The sequence below is a fragment of the Xyrauchen texanus genome, chromosome 26, assembly GCF_025860055.1.
Source record: "Xyrauchen texanus isolate HMW12.3.18 chromosome 26, RBS_HiC_50CHRs, whole genome shotgun sequence".
Taxonomy (NCBI): Eukaryota; Metazoa; Chordata; class Actinopteri; order Cypriniformes; family Catostomidae; genus Xyrauchen; species Xyrauchen texanus.
Window position 1 is genome coordinate 29,251,135 of NC_068301.1, and position 23,735 is coordinate 29,274,869.

Here is a 23,735-nt window from a genome sequence, read left to right on the forward strand (position 1 = left end):
ATTACCACATTAAGAATCATTGGGTTCATCCAAAAGCTTAACAATGTTGCTTTCAGAGGCTTTATATGGAGTTAGGATGAAAATAAGGTGCATTTCGAACTGTTATGAGACCAGTGCAGACAGACAACACAATGGAAGTCATGGAGCTAGGGAGCATCCTATGCCTCTCTTTGCTATTCTATAAGTGCATTCTCTCCTAAAATTGGACCAAAAGTTCATTTTCAGGCTGCAGATTATGTTTGGACCACTCAATATGTTTTGCAGACATGGGACAATAGTAATCAGTACATAGATTCAGAATTGATCATGTATAATTTTATTGTAACATGGCTGGCAGTGATTGGATGATGCTGGCCATTACTTTGAGTCAGAATAAATTATGCTAATTTCTGATTCTGAGAGAGCCACACTCCTTAATTTTCCACAATGTAAGCACATCATGTTGCAATAGCAACATAACATAAACCCACAATGATGTAACCTACTGAAACTGTAAAATACTACAGTGTTGGCTGAAATCTAAGGTAGTTTTTGAATCAATAATCCTTTTAAAATGTTTTTTATCCCCTACTGAGCTGCTTAAGGATTTCTGACACAGTGAATACTAATGCATAATTTATAATAATGCTGACCAAATGTTCTCTTGAGGGCAGCTTTGGCTCAGGTGGTAGAGCGGGTTGGCCACTACTCCACATGCCGAAGTGTCCTTGGGCAAGATACTGAACCCCAAGTTGCTCCCAATGGCAGGCTAGCTCCTTGCATGGCAGCTCTGCTGTCATTGGTGTGTGTGTGTGTTTGAATGAGTCACAGTGTAAAGCGCTTTGAAAACTGCTAGGGTTTAAAAAGCACTATATAGGAAGATAGCTCTTAGATAAATATTGCTATGGAAAACTGCTAACACTCATGGAATGTTGCCAAGGTGGATTAGGTGTCTTCATATGCATTCTGTAAGCATTCATAAATGTTTAAATAACATCACTTCTGTTCTGTCTTATAGATGGTGCTCCCTCAAAATATATATGTTTCTTCGTCAGGCAGCTGTTTGAATTGCTGTATATGAGGAGGGATTTATGAAATGCATATTTTCACATTACCACAGGATCAAAGCATATATTTGGGTGAAGAGTATTTGATTAATAGTTTGTGCATACCTAACTTCTTATCAATCTGTTGCAGATTACATATGCAAATACTGCACCAAATATCATTCTACGACAGAAATGCAATTGTGGGTATGATTAAAATATTATATATATATATATATATATATATATATATATATATATATATATATATATATATATATGTTTTTCAGATTCTATTTTAATATCGTGAAATACTTCACTTGGTTAATACCCACGGCTTACAGAAGAAACGACACCGGCAAAATGAAAGTAGTGATCACTTCATTACTTGATGCCATTTTGATACACACGAGAGGTTATTGAGTTAGTTGTAGCGAGAGAGGCGGTTCTCTCCATGGAAATACATTTGTTAGAATTTGTAGGTATTCCTGTGTAATGTGTGGTTCTAGCACACATACATATTCGTTGGTTTGCATAAACTCCAATGTAAAATATCAGAGCATGGACAGCAACTAAAATGTAAACCCTTTTATGTATGAACAATTTTAGGACATACAAATGTTTAGTAGAATTTATAAATATTTTTAACAGTCAAATTTACTGAAAATTGATAATACATATTACAAGGTTTTTCTACTTTAGAATTGTACTTTGGGTAACTGTGTGTATGATGTGACTGAGCACCCAGCCAATTTGGAAGATTCTCCCAGCTATTCTCAGTAGTCCATCTCTTGGCTGAAAGCAGATTTGCTGTAGTGGCTTAGAGTACAGCGATAACACTGAAGAGTGACGGTAACCTTGAGGAGTCCACTGAGACGCTACAGAAAGTCACTCCAACACAAGGCATTGTGGGACAGAGTAGAGGCATTCGGCCAATTAGAGCTAAGAATCTCCTCAGGCAGGCCAGACCCAATCTCCTCCCTCAGGGATCTCTCTCTCTCCTCAATCTCTCTTGCCCGCTTTTTTCACGCTCTCTTTACTCCTTCCATCTTCATGCTTCTCCAATGCAGTTTGGCTCCTAAACTCTATTAACTCTGCCTTAGTTTGTGCCTGTTCTTTACAACAGAGACAGATTGAGAGGGGTCAATCAGAGTTCTACCGATACGCCTGGAAAAGAGAAACTTTTCTATTTCAATTCAAAGGTAGTTGTGGAAAGGAGATTCACTTTGAAATGCTGATTCAGTGGCCTGTGTAGTCCTAGAGTTATGAAGCTCGTTTAGGACCTGCGGAACATTACAGAAATGTGTGTGCACTCTGTTAGGAAGTGTCACACGTGGTATGTGTGTAAGAGAGAATGTCTGTGTTGAGGGAAAATACACTAGCATAGGGAATGTTCAGAAGAAAAGGCAAAGGTATTCTGTGGCAGCGGTTCTCAACTGGTTTTGCTTGGGGAACCAGATTTGATATCATCAAGTGTTGACCCAACACGGTAACAAACTTAGCCTAAACACATTTTAAACCTTTAGCTAAAACTGCTACTGTTGTAACAATACTTTTCTATTATTTATATTATTAACTATAACATTTTGTCAAAATACCACAGTTACTGCTACTATTGCAAAATCTTGATTAATTTTAGTTAGGGTTTTTCAAATATGTAATTTGAAAAACCTTTATTTTGGCACATGCACTGTGTTGTCTCTTTAGTTTGTCAGTGCTGTTTATAATCTAAGGTCTGTCTAGCGGTTAATGAGGATTGACTTCCTCCAAAGCCCTTTAAACTATAGTAAATTTGGACAAGAATTCAAAAGAGTCGCATCGTTGTTGTGGTCTGCGCCGCGATATCGAAGGAAGCCCGGTTGACACTCACGTGCTCCAGAGATACAGCAGGTTTGAGCAGAGCTGAAAATTGGTGCAAGTGTTTCTGTGATGGATTGCACTACACATTTGTTCATCATGTTTTCAGGTGAGGGGCATATTTTGCACATATTAAGTGCAGAAAGCAACATGAATAAATTAAGAGCCTCGGCGGGCCAAAATTTAGCTTGGGCCATGGGAAATTCAAATGGAGGAACAATTTTGGCATTATTCTTTCCCTGCTGTCCATGACCCAATCTGAATAGACCAGCGACCCATTTTTGGTCTATGCTCTATGGCAACTCTCTGGTATACTTAGTACCAGTAGCAATTTCTCAGGGCCACAACGCCTTCTCTGCTGGCCCAACATATATAAAAACTCTTAATTAATCTACAAACAAATAGAGAAAAAAGAAAAGTTTATCCAGTCAAGCAAAGTATGCTCACAAGCAAAGTGTGACAACTGTATCACAAATCGCATACCCGAAGCCGAGCTCGATAGCCGAAGCAGAGAGTGAGTCTGAGCTTCATCCTGCCAGGCCTTGAAAATGTAAGTGATGTACGTAATTCAAGAGTGAAAAGCGTAAGATCAAGCTGTCTGACGAGTCGGCAGTCATCACATTTGGTATCACCATTGAGAAAGAGATCCTTTTGGATTTAAAAACACGAGATGTTCTGCATGACCATGTGATTGATTAATTAAACAGGAGTGGACTGATTTTCACTTCAAGTAAATTGGTAAGTGCTTTTTTCATTGTTACAACAACATCAGGAGTTTTCTAAGTGTAAATTAGGCTGCTTGAACATTCAGTGTCGGATCAAGTTTTGAAAAGTTTTTTGTTATTTGTTATTTATTATTGTTAAAGAAAAGGAGAGATGAATTGAAATACATTTTTGTAGAAATCAACATTATGCCAGAAATGCTGTTGATTGAGCTCAACTTGTATTGAACCCGGAATATTCTTTTAAGTTATGAGTAGCTTGTCTCTTGGGAAGCTACAGCTTCAAAGTAGCTTCCTCATCCGTGGTATTTAGCAACACAGACATTTAGCTGTGCCATTTAAAACACACACACACACACACACACACACACACACACACACACACACACACACACACACACACACACACACACACACACACAAAACAAACAAACAAACAAAAAATAACAATACTAGCCTAAAGTATTTCTGGAACAACTTATAGTGTAGTTACCAACTGTTAACATTTTTTAACGATATCCTGGTGGTCATAGTCATATCATATCACTGGTAGCAATATTTATAAAATTCTAAACGCCATTGATGTGGTACCTTTACTGGAAAAAGGTTAACACTATCATAACTTTCATTAATAAATCATTAACAATCATTATATAATGCTGAACAGATCAATTAGTAAATTCAAATAATTCATATATGGAATGCACTTTTAACCTCTACAATTGTATTTTTTTTTAACAAATGTAGTAACAACTAATTTGTCACTGTATTTAAATGCTTGCACATGTCATGAAACTTTTTTGTGAGAATACCAAATGAGTTCATGCACTTACATTTACAAATGTTTTCAGACATTTCTTGTATTTTTCAGAATTTTAAACTCTATTCATGTTTACAAATGATCAGTTAATGTCCAGCTAATTAACAGCGTCTGTAAAAGCAAAACATTAGCTGTTTGTTTGTTGAAGTATTTAAGCATCCTTTTACTATTTTCACATCTTTACAACTCATTTATGAATTTTTCCAGTACCCGGTCTAAAGTTGAAACTATTCATACACTGTAAATGTTTACTAAAGATTATTTAGTACCTTAATGGGCATTGGACTTTAAGCTACTGTAACAAAGTTTGTGTAAGGGGGTGTTTGTTAAATTCATTAAGTAAACATTAACAAGCACATTATCTTGTTTGTCTAACTATCTGAATATACATTAGGCTAACTAATGATCTGTTACGCATTATATAATGTTTGTAAACTATTTATTGATGAAACTTAGTGTAAAGTGTTACTGAAAAAGTTAATTCAGACATTTTATTGCAATTTATAGGAATTCATGTGTGAAAGTTGCAATTAAAAATGCACCACTATCCAGAATACACACACAAAATAGTGTTTTGATAGCGTCGCAGCTCATGGCACGTTCAATACATAAGTGCTGATTCTCCCTTTGGGAAATGTCTCTAGAATATTCTGAATATAATTTGTTCAAGCCTTTATATCTCACTACACAGCTGCTTTGTGAACTAGTTTTATCATTTGTTTTTAACAAAATGTCATAAAGGAATAGTTCACCCAAAAATGAATATTCTGTTGCTAAACAGTGCAAGAGCCGATGTGAATGAGCTTCTCTCATGCACTCATGAATGTGCTACGGATGTCACGATTTTCACTGTAAAATTACTTCTTTTTTTGTCACCAAAACCTTTACCTTTAGAAGACTTGGGATATGACTTACATATGGTCTTTTATGATCCTTTTGGTCCTTTTTTAAGCTTTATAGTGAGTCACTTTCAAATGCCATTGTATTGAAAATATGGACCGATATATTCATTACGGCTCCTTTTGTGTTCCACATAAGAAAGTAATACGGGTTTTGTACGACATGAGAGTGAGTAAATTATGTCAGAATTGTATTTTTTGGCTGAATTATTCCTTTAAAAACTAGCAACATAAGAGGACTTTAAAGATAATTTATGTTTCTATATACATATCCCTGGATAAAAAATAAATAAATAAAAAAATGAAGATACGACGATACGGGGGAGAAGGTAGGGAAAAGATTTCCTTTCTCATTACCAAGGTCAGTTTTCCCTTATGACCTGTGGCGCACTGGATCAGAACTTTCTGGTTGAAATAAGGAGGAAAAATACTTCAAAATGTAAACTATACATAACAGTCTATCATCCCATATGCTTCAAGCTGTAGTACTGTTTTTAAACAACAGTAAACAAACACCATGAATATGGTATATTGCAATACATTACTCAGACAGTAATTGAATCCACTATGTATCACATTAACGTCTTTACGTAAGTTAACAACATGGGCTTCTATGGGTGTCCTTATGTGTTTATATGCGGAGTCATAATGGGTGACTTATGCATCGCTTGCATAAGCAAAACCCAAAGTCGTTAGAGTGCAGAAAGCTTTTTTATTCTGTGTTGTCCTTCACCCTGTTGATAGAGAGCAGTGAGGCAGTTTATCCCTGCAGCACAGTTCATTCTGCTCCAGTAGTGCTGGGCTTCATGTACTGCGTGGTGTGATCAAGCAGAAGGGAGGGCTTTTGAATTCAGTGTGATCACAGACCAAATCCAGGCAGATCAACACATAAACAACAATCAGGGAGATATTTATGCTCTTTTATAGCCTCTGCTGGCCACAGAGCACTTACATTAGAGCAGTGGTTCCCAAACTTTTAACAGGCATGTACACCCTGAGACATTATAGATCTTCCGGAGTACCCCCAACACCACCAATTGTTAACAACAAGGTTTTTTTATTTAATAATATTTATTTTTATAAATTTTGTCGAGAATAGTGAATAGAATCATAAAAATATGATACAAATCTCATCAAAAGTCAACATATGATACAAATGTGCTGAATATAATGATTTTAAACAGACATGAACCCAATCTCCACTCTCGAATATTTTGTTAATAGAAAAAGTGCGATCATGTCAGATCAGAACGCCAATGAAATGTTTACCCGGCAAAGCTTTAAAGCACGAGCAAATAATGAACTTTTGTGATTGCGAATAAGTGCAGTGTCATGTGAGTGTAACTCTACCGCTGCATTAACATGTGAAGTGAACGTAGGCTACGTCGAGTTTTATAGTATTGGGACTGAGGACCCAGAACTGTAGCTGATAGAATGTGCGCTGTAGCACGATACTACCATATTTTAGTTTCCATTCTTATTGTGTTTCCACAACAATGTTAGTGAGTAAATCTACTGAAATTGCCACCATAACAGTGGAGTGTGATGTGTTAGATGTAGGGCTACCACATTTTTAAATTACTATTAGTAGAAGTTAATATAATAAAATACGTAGACCTACGCCAAAAAACTAGTTGAGGATAAATTCTTTAAAATTGGGCAATTCCAGCGTTATGGACGTGACATTTGCAGTCAAAACTTGAAATAGCCTATAAATTCTCAGAAAATGCATTTAATACTGAAACGTCTGTTTATATATCCATACTCCCTTAATAAAGCTCCAGACATTAGAAAAATATCAGTCTACACGTTTTATATTTAATATGAGGGAAATACACATGTGACGTGACACAAAAAATCTTTAACTTTTAGACCTGTGGCAAAATATGTTTTAGTAATTCTATGAACTACACAGCGCAAAACAAAAGTAATACTACCCACCTGATGAGGGTCGGCCTCCACAGAACTTAAAATATTATTTTTATTTAATTTTTCGTGTTCGCATTTATGAGGAAAAAAAACAATGTTACGGACATGACCGCTCTGAAAGTGACTTTAAAACTTTCTTTAAAGTGAATTTCGCTTTTTATTAATTGTATCTTAATTTTAATCAATGTTTCATCAACCAATTGCCTAGATTTAATAAATAAGAAGTAAATATAGTAGAAAATAGATCATCATGACACGGAGGCGCCGGCGCGTGAACTGGACTCTCGTCTAATAAATGAACCGAAACACAGCGTATAAGGTACTTGCCTCACAGGCCTGAGAAAGAAAACTTGAAATGTCTACTTTTTAACAGAACAATTCAAAACGAAAGAAATCAGACTCTCTATGTAATCCGTATGAAATGTGCATTTCTCTCTGGCGCGTTCACTACTGAAGATCGCGAGTCAACATCGCCAACTTCATCTTTGCAGCCGACACTGACAAACACTTGTTTATTAATAAACAATTAAAATGTCTCCTTGCTATATTTGACATATTCATAATCATTACTTTTGCCGGTTCTTTGTGGCAGCTTTTAGATACTGTATTGGCAGCGCCACCCTTGCATGTTACATGAACGCGTCACCACTGCATCAGCACCGAAAACATGATTTTTTTCAAATCTAAAATCAAAAATCGTGATATGAACCGGATTGTAGGTTTGGTCTATCGTTACAGCCCTAGTAAGATGAGAAAGCAGGAGTTTAGTCGTTTGGTTGTAAAAAAAACAATGGCTATCTGAACATCTTTGCCAAGAGCAAACCAGTAGGCTACAGAAGTAATCAATAAATTATCGGGGAGGGTCATGCCTTTTTTCACAATCATTTTGGAGGGTTATAGAAAAAATTATTGCTGGTGAAAGGAGGGTCAAGTCTTTTTTGACTACAGATCTCAAAACTCCTCCAGTAGCCCCTTAAATAAAAAATGAACAGTCCCTTAGATATTTTTTCGCATACCCCCTGAAATCAGTCCACGTACCCCTGGGGGTACGCGTACCCCAGTTTGACAACCGTGGCATTAGAGCATTACCATTTTGCTTTCTCCCACCTTACCACTGTCAGAAATTAACTTTATTAAGGGGCCCCTGTATTTAATTTTCAGATGGATTTTTTCCCTTTATGGGGGAATTTTTGTTTAATTTAAATAAACCGAAATAAGTTAGCTACACTGTAAAATGTACCGTAACTGGCTGGCAGCAATTAGCTAGTAAGTTGCTGTAGTACATTACACAGTATTCTTACTGTAAAATGAATCACAGTATCTATAAAATACTGTAATTGGTATTACAGTAATAATCACAGTACTGTAACTGTCATCAGAGTAATAGGATGCTGTATTTTTTATCACAGCAAATAGTATACTACTGTAACAGGAATAACTGCATTCATTTTAATACTGTAAATTAATAACTGTAAAATAATTACATACTGTAAAATGAAGACACTGCTTTTGCCACAAAAATGACATTTATTGTAGAACTTCATTCAACTTTCAACATTTTAAATGTGAAAATACATAATAGGTAGCTAATAAATAGATTTTATTTAGTATTTTCCATTTTGTAAACATTTTTCATTTTGTAAAAAACAACAACAACACTACTTTCCTGAACATACAAATCCTTCCTCTTTGTTCAAGTTACCATGACAATATAAATTGCCTGGCCTGAAATTCTTTTGTTAATCTTTCATGCATATTTAGAGAGTTTTAAAATGATTGATTTATTGTTTGAGGAGTTTTAGTTAATTTGGCTGTAATTCTAGAGACAAATATAAAAGAAAGAAAAAGAAAAAAACAAAGGGAAGGAGTTGTTTATCATAAAGATGTGTGCAAGTCCTCTATTGTTTTACATTTGCTCTCTGAGACTCGCTGACAGTCACATGTATCCTAGTAACGTTGATTCAATGTGAAAATACACACAAAAACATCACTTTGTAGAAAATATATTTTCAAGTAATTGTTACAAACAAAACAGTAAAATCCAAGCACTGGAAGCAATTAAAATGTTCTGTTAAAAGTGGAAATGTATAAAAACACATATTAAATATGAACCATAAACTGTAAACTTTTAAACAATAACATTTCTAAGACTGATTTTATGGTTCCTGAACAGTATTCTTCTTCCTGAACTTCCTGAACTTCTTCCTGGGCTCTTCTTTCCTGCAGTGGAATAATTAGTTACTTATGTAAAAATTAATTCATTCATCCATTAGAAATACAACAATATGTTTCTACTAATGACAACACTACATAAAAGGGCAGTAGCATGGTACAACAGCACACACACACACACACACACACACACACACACACACACACACACACACACACACACACACACACACACACACACAACTAGCTGGCTTAGGTTTTGTGTGGTTTCGATTCAAGTGTGTTTGTAATGCACAAAATGTCTTGAAATAAAAAAATTAAAAAAATCACAATCCTATCGAAAATATTGTGCTGTTTAAAAGTCTTACCCATTGTTGCATTTTGTTTCAACTCAGCCCGCTTCAGTACTTGGTAACCCATGCCTCACGGTAGCTAGCAAGAGAAAAACGAGCGACAAGCTTCTCCAAACGGAGCTAGCTAGCACACCAACACACACACACCCGGGCACCCACATACGATTCCAATTGAACTTTTATCCAATAATGTTAATGTAATTGATGATGTGATCAACTAAATGTCACCAGATAACAAAATCGATCAAAATTTCATGTGTAAATAGTTTCTTGTGGTAAATTATGCACACTAGCTTACTAGCTAAGGAGGGTGCCTTTCTCTACTCCTGTCTCCCAGTGCACTCTTAAAAGTTAAACACACAGCTAACTTTACATGAGGAAACTGTGCTAAATTAACGTAGCATTGCAAAATAATGAGCAAAGTTATCTTTGCTGAAGTCAAAGGCTGCAGAAAGTGTGGAATCTTGTCAGTAAGCTCTTGCAACAAAATTGTGTGGAGAAAAGCAGGTGGCCATCAGCATATCGTTATACTCCCATCATTTGTGTAACTGTTAACATTATGGAGGATATAAACATGTCGGGTCCTCCTCTGTCTGCATGTAACAAAAACTAGAAAATGTCTGTGTTGGAAATAATGCAAAGTGTACCATTAGCAAGACAGATTACTCTTTCTACTGCTGAAAAAAAATCTCACTCAAAATTACTGTACTGTGATTCACAAGAAAACTGTATTTACTGTAGAATTCACCCGCCAAAGAAATTTGCCCATGATGCTTTGCAGATCTACAGCAACATGCTACAGTAAGCATTTGTTCATTATACTGTAATAATGCTGTGAAAACTACAGAAATGTGATATAGTGTATAAAATCAAATCAACATTAAAAGCACAAGATATAACATATGGGCCCTATTTTAAGAGCAATAAGCCTTAAGTTCAGCTCTATGCGATGCCGCAAAGTCAGTGGGCATGACTTTTTGATGTCTTTTTGTCATGCATATTTGTTAGATATTTCTATTTTTTTGTATTTTCCTCAATTTCTTCCCAATTTGGAATACTCAATTCCCAATGCGTTCTAAGTCCTCGTGTTGGCGTAGTGAATCACCTCATTCCGGGTGGCGGAGGAAGAGACTCAGTTACTAAATCGCACATTTTATCACATGGCTTTTGAGCACGTTACTGCGGAGACATTGCGCATGTGGAGGCCCATGCTATTCTTCACGGCATCCAAAGGTCAATTTGGTTGCTTAGGAGACCTAATTGGAGTCACTCAGCACACCCTGGATTTGAACTTGTGACTTCAGGGGTGGTAGTCTGTATTTCTCAGAATGTTTATGTTTAATTTCTGAACAGCATCCTTAAGCTTTGGAAAGGAGCTATACAAAATAAACATAATGTGTATTAATCATATTGATCTACTGACAGAAATCTTGGCTAGTATTAACAGTGATAAATAACTCTTTGATTTTATCTGCTGGTGGAATCCCCAAACTGGAACCGATTTTAGACTTTGCGTGAGAGTAGACTTGAGAATAGGTTCTCAAACATTTTAGCAATTGACCAATTTCTCAGGAAATTAGCAAAATTGCGCTATGTGCCACTTTATTAACATACAGTACACCCATAGTTTGCGTGCAAACACCCACAGATAGCGCAAAGACTCCCACCCATGCCCACTTACCCTTAATGCTGACATGAAAATTGCGCTTCGAATTAGCACTCTCACGATAATTGCATAAGACATACTTGCATGGGAACAAAATAAATGTGAGTGTTGACTGAGGCTGTCAGTCGCTAGCATGTTACCCGTCATTTCCTTTTGTGTTCCATGGAACTAAGAAAGTCAAATGGGTTTGGAACAACTTTTATTTGTGTCAACTATCCCTACCCCCTTGTTATATTCCGGTCATTTTTGACCTGTTTAAGAGTTTGAAACAGAGAAAAACATTATCTTGTATTAGGTCAAAATGTTGTCGGATTGTCCACAACATTGAATAAATAAAAAAGTTTAAAAAAAAAATCATACTGGATTGATGCAATGTTGGGGTGTTTTGGGTGATTACTAAGGTGCTGCTACAGTAGGCGGTTGATAGGGCATTACTAAATGGTTGCAAGTTGGTTGCTTACTGGCCCTACTCAAAAGAGACCATCCCCAAGTATCTATAATATACTGATCCCAAGATAAGTGTGTCGACATTTTCAATGGAAGTCTATGGGATTTTTTGCTCATCTTTCATCCGCAAAGCATATATTTATATTCTGAAAACTAATTTGACCCATTGGACCCTGCTCATCACCCTATTTCTGTCTCTCTTGCTCCCTATCTTCTTGATTAGGTAACTGTCCCAGCCTCCTGTTAGAGTGTACATGGGGTACCGCAAGTCCTGTAAGAATTCTCTGCCTGCGATAATGGCATACAGAGAAGTGTGAAAGCAAAGTGTCATTTTCAAAGCAACAGGTACTAAACTCTCCTTTTCAATGCTATGCCTTTTATTCACCTGTCTCAAGAAGTTTTGAACATCTCAAATGTATTGACTTTGCTCTCTGTTCCTGTTTGAAAATGTTGTTTGTAATGGTGTTGGAGTCTTACCACCAGTCTGGTCTAGTGTTTATTCGTGCACTGCCGGTCACTGCCAGATCACAATAACATGCATCCTAGCGTGGGAGCAGCCTGTATCTGTTCAGCTAGACAACTGACTAATTCCTCATTATGTACATGTTGTGTAATCTGAGCGACACAGCGCAAGGTCTTACGAGTGCTTGGTCATGTGCTTCCATCCGAGAGTGTGGGCATTCAACTGACCTGACACAGAATATCAACACAGAATCAGCCAATGAGAGTACTGGTGCACAAGAGCTAGACAAAAACAAGGCAATTCATACCCTGCCTTGTTTTTTCTAAAGGAATGTTTTGGGTTCAATGCAAGTTGAGATAAATTGACAGCACTTATTGCACAATGTGCATTACCACAGAAACATTATTTTGACTTGTCCTTTATTTAATTATTTACTTTATTTATACAGTACCAATGTATGCAGATAACAGGAGGGAAACAATTATGTGTTCTTCTGCTGATTCAAGACAACAGTCTGGCAAACGACCTGTTCAGCTCCATGTAAACAAGGAAGTTACATCACCTCCTTTTTTGGTATCCTTACACGAACATATTGCGAAACTTATCGGGTTTGCTTTGTTGGAAGTTATAACTATATCCAGATATACTCTATATAACTTTTCTGTATACAAAACTTTCAGGACTGCTGTTGGCTTTGGAAACAGTGGCCGATGCCACATGGCCCGACAAACTGACTAAAGGAACAGCTGCATCATAGCACCCTTGGGATTTTATACTAACCATGTAAAATATCCTTTCCTTTACCAGACTCTCAGTCCAGATAAAGTCGCCTCCTCCTGCACGGTAGCTTGTTGGTGATGGCCCAAAAACTGCATATGCATAGTGGTGCACATCAAAACACCACAGTGGTAGCAGAGCAGCTGAACAGTCTGTGGGATTGGTAAGGCCTGTCCGACCAACTAACTTTAGCTCGCCTTTTATTATGCTGTTTACTGTAAACACACAAACACAAACAGAGCTCAGCTTCAGTGGAAATGGGTAATGATGCTAGTGAAGAGATAGACTGCTGTCAGTGTTGAGCGCAGATTGCACAGCACACTCGATGGATTCTCACAGGAAACACTGCTCAGATCTCAGACCCTGGGGCCTCATTCATGATCATAAAGTGTGTGGGGAAGGAACACCGGGCAGGGTCTACAAAGAGCTATTCTGGATAAATGGAATCATGTTTATGTAAGCATGTTGCATGGAGCTGTTGAAACTTATCTATTTATGTAAACAACATCTCTGGGAGTTAGCTGTGAGGGGGGTTTACAGTTAGATTGTTCCGATAAAGCAGGGGTGTAAAAAGTACTCAGAAATTATACTTAAGAGAAAGTATGGATACTGAGTGAACATTTTACTCAATTAAAAGTCCAAGTATCTAGCCGAAAACATACTTGAGTGAAAGCACAGAAGTATTAACCTTAAATTGTTCTTAAGTATTAAAAGTAAGTAAAAAGTAACTTTTTTCCTAGCTAGAATGAAATCAAGAGAGGAGATTGTGTGAGAGAGGATGTTGTTAAATTCGACTGGTTTACTGTCTTTTTACTGTCATATTTCTCCCCCAGTGGCATTCGCAGCCAGGTCAAAGAATCAGGTAACAATAACTACATTTTTTTTGCCTGATGTACACAACACGGCATTTTCCTGATGGAATGAACACTAGAGGTGCTAAAACAACAATTACTTTTATTCACTTTCACTCAAATCATAAAACGTCAGATTCTCAGTTCATAAACATTTCATTTTCACCCTGTTCCTCACACAATGCTATCTTATGACATCTAAACACTTTAACTGTAGCGCATGACTCATTTTAACGTTTGCATTATAAACAAATATATAGCAATATATTGTAGAAAGAGACAGCCTCAATTGCATCATTCATATTATAGGAGTGGGCACTGGGCAGTCACTGCTGAGCTCTTTTGGCGTGCTTTGTTGGCTGCTATTCTCTGATTGGTGAATCCTTCTCTTCAGGATCATGGGTAGTGTAGTTCTTCACAAGTAATGTCATTTTTTTTTATAATGAAGTTGAAATAATGCAGACTGGTGGCTTCAACAGAAGTATATCCAATAGATTAACAACTTCGGAGCTCATGGTAGGCCTGTCTTTTAAGGTTTATAAGTTATTATGGCTATTGGCTATTTAAAAAAAGAAGGAAAAACCCTGTTATATGTCCTGCACCAACTTCCTGTATCAACAAGACAAATGTCAACAAAATGTCCAACATTGATATGTCATGATTTTTTATAAAAACTGTGTGTTTATAAACGTAATTCAGTTTTGATTCAGAGAAGGTGATATTGTAGAGAGTTACCTTCGGGTTATTATAAAAGACAAAGCACAGGGGAAAATAACAAACCCAGTGACCAAAACAGTAACAGTAAGATGCAGTGCTCCCCATGCCAGCTTTAAAAATGGACATGAGCTCGGCTGGATATTACACAGCCATAATGAAGCCACTAAAAGAGCCCTGAAGTGCATTCAGCACATTTGCTTACTGTCAGCGTGTAATGAAGACAATAACAAAGCTTGTCAGTGCAATATGACTGCTTATTTATGCATTCAAAAGACACTTAACTGCTAGGAACCCCAGGACCAGGCAAAAACATGCATTAATATAAATGATGTTTTGTGATTTTAGATATAAAAATGCAAATCAGTGTTTCAGTTGCATGCTGAAATTGTTTAACAATTTTGTAAATGTGTGTTTTTGCGCTACATTGAATCTGAACGTGCCTATCCCTGTTTTTTTTTTATGGCGGCGTATGATTACATGTTATCTTCAGGGTGGTTTTTCAACAGAGTGCATCCTCTGTCATTTTGCAGTTCATATATCACTGACCTACATATGGGGCAAACAGATCTGCTGTCAGTTAGAAAACATCATCAGTGACATTTTAATGGCTATGCGGTTAATGCCACAAAAATGAAGATTTAATAAAAATCTTTCCATTATGAAGATAATCATATGGATTCCTGACAGTTACTGTTTATTTTGAGTTAGTGATGAATTCTGTTATCATTTGCAAACCATGTCGTTTTAATTTTGATTTTTGGTTAACTATTCCCTTAAACTCATATTTGGAACATTGGAGTGATTTTAGTGTGGAAATGCACTAAAGGAACTCAACAACCTTCAAAATATGTTTTAAAAGTATTGGGATCCATTTCTTCTGCTGTTAGTTCTAGGTTTTAAAATAATCCACAACATAAGGAATCCTTTTGGAAACCTACAAATAAGGGCGGTAAAGCTATTTACAGTTTGTTGGTCTGTAAACTCTCAGTTAGTCTGAGGACCCGACCTCAAGTACATTCAGATGTGTGCTGTTTTGCAGTGGCGTGGTGTGCGTGTGAATGAGTTGGGGGCTTGCTTGGCTACCACATTTGAAGTAATTTAAGAATGATTGAAGGCAGTTTGGAACAAAGGAGGCTTCAGAAAATAACCAACCATCAAAGATGATTTTCAAAATGCACTGTATTAAGCAAAGAGCAACATAATAACTGCTGTATGGGAATGGAAGTGCTGGCATATGAAAGCCCTGTGTACATTGAGGGAACATATGGGGAAGAGTGGGGTTTGGCACAGGCTGAGATGAGTGACCCACTTTCTAGTATGAAAGACAAAGAAAAGCAACAGACAGAATGGACATAACCTTGCTATGACATAATACAGTCACTTTGAAACTTTTAACGAAGCATGCAATTGCAACAGTACATTTAGAAATTTTGATAACTAGCAAAATCAGCTCTTTATGAATCCAGAAAGAGCAAAGAAAAAACATGACATTTTGAAATGAGCATCTTTTCTCCAATTTTGATGTCAAAATGTAAACATGCGCTCATCCATCAACAGGCTATCCATCTCATGAACAGTTAAAACTGCCCCATTGAGCAATAATTATGTGCAATACACAGCTTAGACCAGTGGTTCCCAACCCTGTTCCTGGAGGCCCCCCAACACTGCATATTTTGGATATCTCCCTTATGTGACACACCCACAACTTGAAGAATTACAAGTGATTTGTCATTATTATCTTACCTGAACCGCTACACTTCCACTTTTAACATCTAAGTAAATCTAAATGGCTAGTTTATTTAAATTAGAAGTGTAGTTGGACAATTGTGTTTTTCTTAATGGTATAGAAGGCAAACAGAAGGCAGTGTGTGGTCAACTACAATATTTGAATCTTCTTAACCCATTATTTGACTGGGCTGACAAAGAATAAAACATCACATCTACAAGCCAATTGGGAAATCACCGACAGTCTTTGCTCTACTTTCTCCCATGTTTAACCTATTCATATTAAAGTTGGTTTGTAGCTGCTATTTCTCTACAGATCTTCATTCTGAAAGTTTCCAATGTAAAAATTACTCACCAAGTGCTTATCAAGAGTCTTTACACTGCAAAGCATGGCACTGAAGCAGCATCTACAGCTGCATAAATGTATTTACAAAACAGTTACAATCACAGGAAACCATGTATCATGCACTCAAAAGTTATATATGTGAAAGAACATTGCCGGCTGTATTGATAGCATACTGGTTGTTCCGATAACAGTATGATGGTGCAGTTGCCAGATATTCAATCCCATAATGATTATACATGAATTGTATAGTGTATAGTATACAAGTTTGCAGTGTGCGTGTGCAGTGTTTATATAAAGGCTGCTTCTCACTTGACTGACAAGACTTTTCTTCTTTCACATCTGCCTTATTCTGTGGTCATTATGAGAGAAGTATTCTAAAAGTATTGTATCAACATTTTATAGTTACTGTATTCTGAATACAGCTGCTTGAAAACATAATGAGGGCTGAATACAGTGACTTAATTTTTGTATTCTGAATACATAACACTGTCACATTTATTCTGTTATATCCCAACCCTTGGTGTAAGATCGTGCATGTAACCACACTCTGTGTTGATGTGCAGGTTTCTTAGCACTGTTCGCGACACATTTCCGTAAAATTGAACAAAGCCACTGCATCCAGACTGAAAGTTGGCACAGAAAGAAAACGCATTTAATTGGTTCTAAAATCTATCATTTGTATTCATAACGGGTAGAAAGTGTACCTAAACTGAAGAAGTTTTCCACCATGAATGGCTGGTATCCATTCTGGTAACACAGCAGTGATGTAGGTAAAGGGCAGATCATTTTGCTGTGTCCTGCTGTACTCCTGGAAGAGTGAAGAATTTATACACACTAGATGTTTTTCAAGGTCTACCTGATCTGTTAAAAGGTCATGTCACTTAACCCATAAATCATGGCATTAAGTCCACGTTATTTGGCAGTGATGCCACCGTGAACAACTCTACTGCAGGAACAGTGTAAAGCGGGGACATGGACGCCTTAAAATGACACCAAGCCACACCCATACCCCCCAGATTAATATGTAATTCAAAACAGAACTGAAAAAAGAAGCTATAAAACTACTACTGATGTTAACTGTGGCTCAAGGCTCCGTTTACAAGTAAGTGTCATTGCTAATGCGATCATTGGAATCATTTTATTCAGTTTCCCCTTCGGTAAGCCCCACCAAAACCATTACAGAGTCTGAACAATCCTATTTTAGTGTTGCTGTCTGCCGTATAGTCTGACAAACAATTTCTCTCTTCTGAGGTAAGCCTATGAAAGTCCTGTGTGTTTGGATCAATATAATCTCATGGGAAGTATATTGCTACCGAATGTTCTGGTACCATGACACTGAGCAGCACCTCTTCCATCAGACATAGTTTCATCAATTTAAATGTGTTTACCTTTTGCTGTGGCGCTACTGATTGTGTTGCGCGAGTAGCCTCTGAGTCATTTGTTCTGGTCACAAGGAACTCAGGAATTATTCACATTCACATAATCAATAAGGGACTTTATAAATTACACAAATAAAAAATGTATATTCATCTCTCGCTTGCTTTTGCTTGAGTGTCAATAATGCAGAGCTCTATGTTTGGATTTTATTCGAGTTCATCGCTGAGAAGGTTTGCTGGCAAACTTAGTATCACCAAATAGCACAAGCAGCCTCAAGAATGGACATGGAGTGGCGTAGAGCACTTTTCCTTGAGCAGAAGAATATCACACTAGATATCGCTAAGTTTGTTAAAAGGGGAAAAAGAGAGCTAGAAAGAGCGCACTTGCATGCATGGTTGCCATATTGCTAAACATTAGATGGAATATTTCCAATATGCGCAAGTATAAATCTCTAATTGGGGGTTTGCATCTCTTATCTGGCAACCTTGAGCATGCTAAATGCTTGTGGAGGCACATTAGGTCCCAATGCAATATAAATATCCAATAAAAAAATGTTTTAAAAAAAAAACTCTTTTAGGATAAATGAGCTGCGCCCCGGGGCCAGATTAAAATATGTGGAGGGACGGATACAGCCAAAAATTAAAATGATCCAAAAATATATTAAAATGTTGTTGCTAAGATACTTGTTATAGTTACACAAGGAGTACATTGTGTATTGTGGGGGTTTTTCCTTTTTCGAATTTCTAAATCTTGAGTGCATTCTGTGGATTAAACTGTGTCAGCCCTGATTCCCAAACGAACATACGTAAAGTTAGTAAGAGCACCTGCACTTGCTCCAATTAGCTAAAATGATTGTAATCTGATTTAATGTTAATTGGTTTGTATATTGCTTCAGGTCATGTGCTAAGATAAGAACAAAGAAGTTAACAATACTTTTATTAGTACTTTAACTTCAGGAGCAGTTCCGTTCAGTTACACTATTTTGAATAATTGTAATCACTATTACTAATGTAATTGCAAAGGAAGCTTCTCCCTTTTTAGCATGACCAGTGTTTGCCTCGATTCTGCAGCCAACCACTCCATTAAGCATTTCTTTGCCCAATTTCATGTTTTAAATGTAGTCTTCCATGACATACTGGACATATTTTTGGCTATTAGATACAATTACTAAATATAACTGCACTGTTAATGTTATTTAACAATCCCATAAGCAATTCACTTAAACCAATAATGTGTTTGACAGCGTCAAAATAAGTGCTAGCAGGGAGGCTTGACAGAGTTAGCAACAGTAAATGCAGAGTCTGCAACAGTTAGAAACAGTAAATAGGTGGGGCTTAGCTAAGAGTAAGTTAAAAACTTCTACTTGTACTTATTTGATTGCTGTGAATGCTTCAGTAAGACTTAACATAAAGCCCTGGTTGTCAGACTTTCCCTTATCTACCTACTCGGACACAGCTATACAATCTATGTTTTTTATTAGATGTAAACAACAGTTACAAAATTATAAATTTTTTATACTTATTGTGTTACGCAAATTCAGTCGACTTGAAATTGCATTACTGAAACTGATAAAGGTTAACAAAAAGTGTTCTGTAATCTAAAACAAAGCATAGGTAGGTCCAAATCTGCATGGGTAGGTTGATGTTATTCTGTGCCACCCATGTAGAACAGATGGCCCAATTGACAAAGTTGCTCTGATGCTGGGGCTGTGTACACTGTATACTGCGTTTGACACTGATATACTGTAGCATGCCACATTATAACAGCTCTTACAGAATACAAACATATTCAAATGTAATCTGACACCTGCAACTTTTACCTGAAAGCCTCTTAACAGAGAAATGCCTCAAGGATATTGAGTTCTCATCGATAATGGCTGCATATGAGAGCTCTTACTGTGCGTTACCGCACAGGTGGATTTGTCTAAAACTGTTAAGTTCAACTTTTCCAAGCAAAGATTTATGAGTGGGTCCATGATATGCTAGCAGGATGAACCTAATCGGCATGTGCTAGAAATCAGCCACCCGCCGACTCTTTTTCCCTTGTGATCAACATTGTGCTCCTGCTGAGCATGGGATCATTTGTGCCAAGAAAAACGTTGAGGCAATAGCATTGTAATGTAATATTTGTTGCCAGAAGCATAAATAAATGATGGTGGTATTTAAGGCATAAATGATTCACTTTATAAATGTGTAACCCATCTAAAAGACTATTACTTGAGCTAACTAACAGTCTTAAAATAACTTTTACTTAAAAGCACTCCCTTCATCATGCAGTTAAACAACTTTTTAGAGTGCATACTGCATATCTGGGTTCTATTAGCTGTCCTTCAGTTCAAGAAAAACCTGCACCGCCAGCATATTCTACAGACTGTATATTCTCAATATTCCCTTTGCGTTAGCGCTTATGTGAAGGGGGTGTGCTATTGTTCATGATCTTGTGTTTTAATGTGTACAGGAGCATCAGATTTAGCAAAAGCAAATAGATCTCACACACACACAAACCGCCCATCCACATGCACTTTGACTAAAGGGGATCGCATATATGGATGATCCAGACAAAGAATTGAATTTCTTACCTGTATGGAAAGGTGCAATCTGGGAAGGTAAAGGGAGGGGGGAACAAGATAGCATTTCGCTCTGGAGATCAATGTAGACATGCAGTCAATGTGAACTCCAGCTAATAGAACAAAATAAAGCAGTGGAGGGAAAAAACAGGAGAGAGAGAGAGAGAGAGAGAGAGAGGTAACTCAGTCTTCCCCTCCCCTTACAGACTCCTTTGCTTCTCTCCATCCCTATGGCACAAAGATAAGAGCACAGCCACATACAAGCTTATCCACTGAGTGAGCACATCTAAGGACAGCATTAGTAAAAACTGCAGAGTAAGTATAACAAGCGAAAGAGGAGAGGAACGAATTGACACTTCGTTCTGCTATTTGTTTACAGGCTAATTGCAGTCGTCTAAACCTACTGTAGTGTGAGTATATGTTCGAGACGGTATGTGTGTTTCGCTCTCCCCCTCTCTCCGACGCTCTCGCTCTGTCTTCCTCTCTCTGTCTGCCTCACTCTTGCTGCGTCCAGACATGACTGGGGCTGATTTAGGTCACTGCGTCTGTCTGGCTGAGCTCAGCTCAGCTGCTGCATTGCCGTTTCCCTTCGACTTTGCCCTGCCCGATGGACATGGACTCAGCCTCTGAAAGCTGCCTTAACCCTGGCGTGGAGCGCCCACCTTGTCCCAGCACTGCGGACCTAGTCTCTGACCAGAAGTGAAATCAAAGCCAGCTAATGCAGATCGGCCTGTCTGACTGGATGTCTGCACTGGGACCTTTGGTGGGGGGAATGAGTTTGTGATGGGATGGACAGGTAACGCACTGGAATCCAACCCATCTTGTTCAATTTCTCAGTCTGGAACCAACGCAATAATGCATGCACATACACGGCGACTGCACTCGAAAAAATCATGATCAAATCTTGTTTCTTCTCATTTTACTTCCTGCTAGACAGAGACAAAGCATAATTCCAGGTTTTTTGACTCAGAGTTTTAGTTCGTCTTCCTTCTTGGCTCTTGACTCCTCGGCTGCTTCACCCAATGAAATCTATTCCTCAAAGGCGGAGAGGAAAGGAGCAACGGTATTCCGAGAGGAAGGGCTCGGCTCGGCTCCTCTGCCTCCCCAAAACAAGCCAGTAAACTGCAGCTGTGAGCTCCTGTGCTTCCACTCTAGTCGTCTGGCTGTGCCGCAGTGCGTCTGGGAGAAAAAAAAAGACTACGTCTGTTGCCAGAGCACTGCCACTCGCCTAAAACCAGTGCCGTGGCACAGCAATCAGCTGACATGTTACAGCAGAATGATGTGTCATCTTTCGCTAGCCAGAAGGAATGCTGGGAATTTTTCGGTGTGTTGTGCCACCTGAAAACCCCCTCTTGCCTTTTGAAGAACTTGTCTGCACAGCTGCGGAATAACAGCAACCCTATTGATTAATAAACTGGAAAGAGGTAGATCGTGTGTGAGAGAGACAAATAATACTTTCCTTGTTTTACTGGGACTGTATCTTTTTAGCCTACATCCAACCTTATTTGTACTTTTTCTATTTTTTTCACTACCTTTGCTGACTAAATATCCTCTCTGCTTCCTTGACGTTTCTCATTTCACTGTCAGAAAAAAAAAAAAAAATGTTACCATTAGAGGTACAACAGCTTGTCACTGTTGCAGCACATCTTTACATCTTAAGGTACTAATATGCACCCTTTAGGAACACATAAGGTATAAATAAATACAGACTGTCATGTAGACATTTTTATTTTTCTGACAGTGTTCTAAACTTCCTCTCTCCCATTATTTTCTTACGAATCTCTATCTCTCATTCTAACTCTATTCTTGTCTATTAACCCTATGAAGTACAGTAATAAAGCTAACCTGCTTCCAAGTCTCCTTCAGTGCCAATTTACAGTCTGGAAAAGTTCTCTCATCCTTCAAATGTCACATTTTCTTCTGATGGAACAAACAGAGACAAACAAGCTCATATGCCCACCTTTTCTGTCTTTCCTTATCTTCTTTTCTGTCTCTGTCTTTCACCCAATACAATTCTCCTTTGCAGTCCTTTGTTTGCAAATGGCTGTTGTAATCATCAAAAATGTACTATGTCTTTGTCCTCGTCCATATCTGCAGTTTGAGACTGTTAAGGGGGGAACTGAATGGCAGCCAGTAAATTAGTGCATGATGAACTGCTGGAGATCAGTTCTCTCCATGTCACTGATGTCCTGCTGTCTGCAATTGTGAAAACAAAACTTGTTCAGGGTCCAAGAGCATCACCAATGTATCTCTCTTTCTCTCTGTCCCTCTGTCTTTATTTCTCTCTCTTTTGTGTGTTTGCATACAGTGGATGCTTAACCAACTCTAACAATTGAATGAAATTCATTGCATAAATAACAAAATCTCAAACCAAGTGCAATCAGCAAACAAATAATGCTAGAATTTAGTAGCTAGAGTGAGTGCTAGAGAACTCACTTTTCTGAACCATTTTTTGTCACTTTTAACCCAATGGTCGTTTTTTGTGGAAGTATCAAGTCAGTTTCCCTCAAGTTCTTAAAGAAGTTCATCACACTAACTACAAATATGTTACACTAATGTTTGAACACTATATATGTTGTGAAATGTTTCTTGAAAAGGGTGCTTGTGCAATCTTTCTTTAACATATATACCATTTGGTTTGATTTTTTGTTATCTAATGCAATAACATTCATGCATTATGTGTGAATTAGTGTTGCCATTGCATGGTCTAATATACTTTGGGAGATATTGTATGTGTTTATGCTTTAATATTAAAGCTTTCTGAAGTACTTGTCGCTCCCCTTCTCTTTTTAATAGCTTTTTTCACGTTCTTTATTCAACCCGTGCTTAAATTTCCTGGGCATTTTGTTTAACATAGAACATATGTTGAATCTCTCTAAATTCTCTGTATATGTAGACTTGGCAGAGATTAATTTAGGTCAGTGTGTCTGGGTTTCATACATTGCACACGTGTGTATGTGTGTGAGTATGTGTGTGTGCACAGACCAGAGCTGTCTTGTATATGATACAGCACCTGTTCAGTC

At 37.6% G+C, this 23,735-nt stretch overlaps 1 long non-coding RNA gene across 1 annotated transcript; it reads right to left on the reverse strand.

Annotated features, from left to right (window-relative positions):
* Nucleotides 1-8,838: 8,838 nt before the first annotated feature.
* On the reverse strand, nt 8,839-23,638 carry LOC127620187 (uncharacterized). Its single transcript, XR_007967682.1, has 3 exons — nt 21,117-23,638; nt 20,725-20,940; nt 8,839-9,472 (listed from the first exon to the last, which is right to left on the reverse strand). It is a non-coding gene; the product is annotated as an uncharacterized LOC127620187 (long non-coding RNA).
* Nucleotides 23,639-23,735: the final 97 nt, after the last annotated feature.